A 5881-nucleotide genomic window follows, 5' to 3' on the forward strand; every position below is an offset into this window, starting at 1 on the left:
GCATGAAAAACTAACAGTCTAAAACCACACACTCGCTTCAACAAATTTAAAGAAAAAACAAAAAAGAAATGAACAAAAGAATAATTTATCCTAACAGAATAAAGCACAAACCAAACAAATTGCCAACCCTCTGAATATAAAATGGAAATAGACAAATACTGGGAGAAATTCTCCTCCTCAAAAAACATCACACAGACCTAGAAAAGAAGGAACGGACTAGGAACACGATAGAAAGTAAAAACTGAGAAGCCATAAAAACGAGGAGGATTAAAACTCGTAAAAAGAAGAGAAGGGAAAATTACACAGCTGCAAAAGACAGACACGAAAACACGAGAGAGATCCGGCTAAAACATTGGCGTAACCATCACCCCTAGGTAATAGAATGAACAAAATTTTCAAAAACCATGAACACTGTCCATCACGGACCAACGTTATAAACTTACTCCAGGAAACGGAACAGCGAAATAGAACAGAGGAAGACTCTCAAAAAACAAACAGAAAAGATAAGGAAGCGAGGGAATAAAACAATGAAAAATAACAAAAGCTGACCCCCGTTGATGTAACAAACTGTAGAAATCAAAAGCCATACAAAGAAACAAAACGGATAAATAAAACAAGGAAAAGAGAGGTAAACAAAAACAAGAATATGAAAATGAACTAAAACTGGATACACGAAAAGAATAAATTACAGAATCCTTCAAATAAACCACAGACGCAAGGGAGTACAGAAAATCGCACAAAAAGAACATGCAAATGACCGGCACGAAAACCCAAGGATGACACGATCAAAGCATTAGCATAACCACCACCCCAAGGCAATAAAAACGAACAAACACCGAAAAGATTCTTTGTCACTCTAATAAATGACACACAACCCTAACAAATTGGTAAAGAAAGGTCACCAAATACAATAATAAAGAAAAATAATAAAAGCTAACAAAAACCACCAAAAAGATGAATACAACTAACGACAAAAGGATACGCCATAGAAACAATTAAACCGAACTATATAAATATAAAAACAATCTAACTAACCAAAATATATAAAAACATAACGGACTAACGAAAACAAGGAAAAGAGAGGTAAGTAAGAAAACGAAATATAAAAAATATAAGGAAAACACTCGAGATCGAGTACAGGAGAGTAATAAATCTACGAAACATTCCAGAGACACCATAAAGACAATGGGGATTGAAACACACAAAAAGGAGAAAGGAATCGTGCACAGCTGCAAGACAGACAAGAAAACATGAGAGAGACACTGACAGAGCATTGGCGCGGCCACTATCCCCAGGTAATAGAACGAATAAATACTGAAAACACTAACGCACGATCAACCACTGACTAATACCACAATCCCACTCTAGGAAATAACACAATAAAACAGAACAGGGCAAACTCGTAAAAAACAAATGAAGGAGAGAAACTAACGGAAGAACAAGATAAGGAAAAATAATAGAAATCGACCCCGTCGATGTAAAAAATAGGACATACTATGGAACCAACCGAACTGATTTCCAACAACCTATGAACAATTTAACTAGCCAAAAACATATAGGCAAACATAACGAATTAACAGAACAAGGAAAAGAGAGGTAAGTAAGAAAACGAAATATAGAAAATATAAAAAACACTCGAGGCTGAGTACAGAAAATAATAAATCTATAAAACCGTCCAGAAAAACCGTAAAAACGATAAGGGTTAAAACACATAAAAAAGGGAAAAGGAACTGTACACAGCTGAAAAACGGACACGAAAATATGAAAACGACCTGGCCAAGCATTGGCGCAGCCACCACCCCCAGGCAATAGAACAAATAAATGCTGAAAACATTAACGAACGATCAATCACTGACTAATACCACAATTCCACTCTAGGAAATAACATAATAAAACAGAACAAGGCAAACTCGTAATAACAAATAAAGGAAAGTAAATAACGAAGGAACAAGATAAGAAAATAACAGAAATCGACCCCGTCGATGTAAAAATTAGGACATGCTACGGTACCAATCAAACTGTATTCCAACAACCTATGAATAATCTAATTAGCTGAAAAACATTTGGGCAAACATAACGAATTAACAGAACAAGGAAAAAGAGGTAAGTAAGAAAATGAAATATAGAAAATACAAGAAAACACTCGAGGCCGAATACAGGAAAAATGATAAATCTATAAAACCGTCCAGAGAAACCGTAAAAAAGATGAGGGCTAAAACACATAAAAAAGGGAAAAGAAACTGTACACAGCTGCAAAGCAGACATGAAAATATGAAAATGACCTGGTCAAGCATTGGCGCAGCCATCACCTCCAGGTAATAGAACGAATAAATACTGAAAACATTAACAAACGATCAATCACTGATTAATACCACAATCCCACTCTAGGAAATAACATAACAAAATAGAACAGGGTAAACTCGTAAAAAACAAATAAAGGAGAGAAAGTAACGGGGGAACAAGATAAGGAAAAATAACAGAAATCGACCCCGTCGATGCAAAAAATAGGACAGGCTACGGAACCAATCAAACTGAATTCCAACAACCTATGAATAATCTAATTAGCTGAAAAACATTTAGGCAAACATAACGAATTAACAGAACAAGGAAAAAGAGGTAAGTAAGAAAACGAAATATAGAAAAATAAGAAAACACTCGAGGCCGAGTACAGGAAAAATAACAAATCTACATAAAACTGTCCAGGGAAACCGTAAAAACGATGAGGGTTAAAACGCATAAAAAAGGGAAAAAGGAACTATACACAGCCGCAAAGCAGACACGAAAATATGAAAGGGGCCTGGTCAAGCATTGGCGCAGCCACCACACCCAGGTAATAGAATGAATAAATGCTGAAAACATTAACGAACGATCAATCACTGACTAATACCACAATCCTACTCTAGGAAACAACAAAATAAAACAGAACAGGGTAAACCCGTAATAACAAATAAAGGAAAGTAAATAACAAAGGAACAGGATAAGGAAAATAACAGAAACCGATCCCATCAATGTAAAAATAGGACATGATATAGAACCAATCGAACTGAATTCCAACAACCTATGAATAATCTAATTAACTGGAAAACATTTAGGCGAACATAAAGATTTAACAGAACAAAGAAAAAGAGGTAAGTAAGAAAACGAAATATAGAAAATATAAGAAAACACTCGAGACCGAATACAGGAAAAAATAATAAATCTATAAAACCGTCCAGAGAAACCGTAAAAAAGATGAGGGCTAAAACACATAAAAAGGTAAAAGAAACTGTACACAGCTGCAAAACAGACACGAAAATACGAAAATGACCTGGTCAAGCACTGGCGCAGCCATCACCTCCAGGTAATAGAACGAATAAATACTGAAAACATTAACGAACGATCAATCACTGACTAATACCACAATCCCAATTTAGGAAATAACATAATAAAACAGAACAAGATAAACTCGTAAAAAAAAAAACAAATAAAGGAGAGAAAGTAACGGGGGAACAAGATAAGGAAAAATAACAGAAATCGACCCCGTCGATGTAAAAATAGGACATGCTATGGAATCAATCGAACTGAATCCCAACAACCTATGAGTAATCTAACTAACCGAAAAATATATAGACAAACATAACGGATTAATAGAGCGAGGAAAAGAGAGGTAAGTAAGAAAACGAGATACAGAAAATATAAGAAAACACTCGAAGCCGAGTACAGGAAAATAATAAATCTATAAAACCGTACAGAGAAACCGTAAAAACGATGAGGGTTAAAACACATGAAAAAGGGAAAAGGAACTGTACACAGCTGCAAAACAGACACGAAAATATGAAAACGACCTGGTCAAGCATAGGCGCAACCACCACTCCCAGGTAATAGAATGAATAAATGCTGAAAAACTCTACTGTTAATCTATTATTTAATTAAAATCACGATCTCACTTCAGGAAATAACACAATAAAACTCAACAGAACAAAACTCTTAAAAAACAAGCAAAAAGAAATAAGGGAATGAAAGAAGAAAATAATGAAGATAACAAAAACCGACCTCGCCAAGGTAAAAAAAATATTAGGACACGATGTGGAAACAATTAAGCAGAATCCCAACAATCCAAGAACGATCTGAAATAACAGGAAAACACAGGAAAACACAACGGATTAACAAAGCGAGAAAAAGAGAGGTGAGCAAGAAAACAAAATATAGACAATATAAGAAAACACTCGAGGCCGAGCACAGGAAAATAATAAATCCTCGGAATCCCCCAGAAAAACCATAAAAAGCCAGGGGCTGAAACACACAGAAAAGGGGAAAGAAATCGTACACAGCTGCGAAACAAACACGAAAACAAAAGAATGACCCGACCAAAGCAATGGCGCAGCCACCACCCCCCAGGTAACAGTACGAATTAACACTGAAAATATTATCATTAATTCATTATCGACTAAATATCATGATCTTACTCTAGGAGACAATACAACAATATAGAACGGAAAAGGACTCCTAAAAAACAAACAGAGGAAAACAAAAACGAAGGAACAAAAATAATATAAAAATAACGGAAACTAACACTGTCAACATAACAAAAATCCAAAAACCGAAAAATGCAAAGGAACAAAAAGAAAAAGAACAAATAAAAAGACGAGAGGTGAGTGGGAATAAGATATGAAAAATTCAAAAACAAATACACGAGAGACATAAAAATCACAAAAATTTTCCAGAGGAAACCGTAGAAACAATGCAGAATGGAAACCCAGACAAAGGGGGGAAGAAAACATACACAAGCACAAAACGGACACAAAAATACAAGGACTATCTGACCAGAGCAATGGCGTAAGCACTGCCCCCAAGAAACGTAGAATAAAAACAAGAACAATCGCTGTTATTGTCAAATCAACGAACGACAACAGAATCTCGTCACACGCAAAGAAAATCCTGAAACAAAAATTTATAAACAAACCGAAAGAACACAAAAGGAAACAGAACGGCCAAAAACAGACTGGAAAAAGTGAGGTAGGCAAAAATACATAAATAATAGGAAATCTCGCTGGAAACTAAACACACACACTTAATACAAAATGAAACCTTTAACGTAAGCGGATAAAATAAAAGAAACAAAACACAGGAAAATAATAAAGACAAGACTACAACATAACAAATACAAATATGCGTATAATTTTACAGAAACGGAAAAACAAAAAGTTTCCCCACCCTACAACACCGAAAGTAGGAAAGGAAAACGAGGAAGGGGTAGGAAAACGTGCAAACAGAAAGAGACAAAGCAAGAAAGACAGAGGGGAAAAATCCAGGGAACCAATGACGAAAGAACCCCGCACCCCAAACCGAGTATGCATGGAAAAAGTGGGAAAAAAGGAGGAGGCCGAGGCCAGCGAGAGACTATAAAAAGAACGGTACGGGAAGACAAAATAACAGTCGTGAGCGACCAAACCCAAACTCTAGTACATAGTATAGAAACCGTCTCTGAAATTGTGATCTTCAACTAGATACAAGATGAACCGAACAAACACAAGAGGAACATTCACGTCCACCCACCAAGTGGCAGTGGTACCAAAGGGATTCCCGAACAGGATACTAACATTCACAGAGGCAGAAGAATTTGGAGACGCGCTGAATCTATGCGTAATGGAATACATAGAAGCTAGAAAAAGGAAATCGTTGGAATTTGTGCGACCAGAGTTTCCGACATTTTTCCGCAAAAACGGCGGAATACTACTAACTTGCAACACAGAAGTGACCGTTAAGTGGATCAAAGTAGCTATCAAGTTCATAAAACTAAAAAGTGGCTGCGAACTAACGATCGAAGACAAGACAGCACTGGACAACAGATTTTCGGTAGAGGGGAGGGGCACGCACTCCCGATTTACGGGAGCAAACATAC

At 36.3% G+C, this 5881-nt stretch overlaps 1 long non-coding RNA gene across 4 annotated transcripts; it reads left to right on the forward strand.

The window, feature by feature from the left end:
* The first annotated feature begins 221 nt into the window (after positions 1-221).
* LOC108622024 (uncharacterized) lies at positions 222-5875 on the forward strand. 4 transcript variants are annotated; one of them, XR_001916464.2, is made up of 18 exons: positions 222-374; positions 449-1083; positions 1170-1295; positions 1369-1596; positions 1680-2103; positions 2190-2315; positions 2389-2616; positions 2704-2830; positions 2904-3128; positions 3216-3340; positions 3414-3646; positions 3732-3857; positions 3932-4165; positions 4251-4377; positions 4451-4630; positions 4704-4995; positions 5167-5393; positions 5487-5875. It is a non-coding gene; the product is annotated as an uncharacterized LOC108622024 (long non-coding RNA). The 4 variants fall into 4 exon arrangements; XR_003388772.1 differs by having other exon boundaries at positions 449-628; positions 692-1083; positions 5167-5875; XR_001916465.2 differs by having other exon boundaries at positions 5167-5875.
* The last annotated feature ends 6 nt before the right edge of the window (positions 5876-5881 follow it).

This window comes from Ceratina calcarata, unplaced genomic scaffold (assembly GCF_001652005.2).
Source record: "Ceratina calcarata isolate Rehan_Ccalc_2016 unplaced genomic scaffold, ASM165200v1 scaffold1997, whole genome shotgun sequence".
Classification (NCBI taxonomy): Eukaryota; Metazoa; Arthropoda; class Insecta; order Hymenoptera; family Apidae; genus Ceratina; species Ceratina calcarata.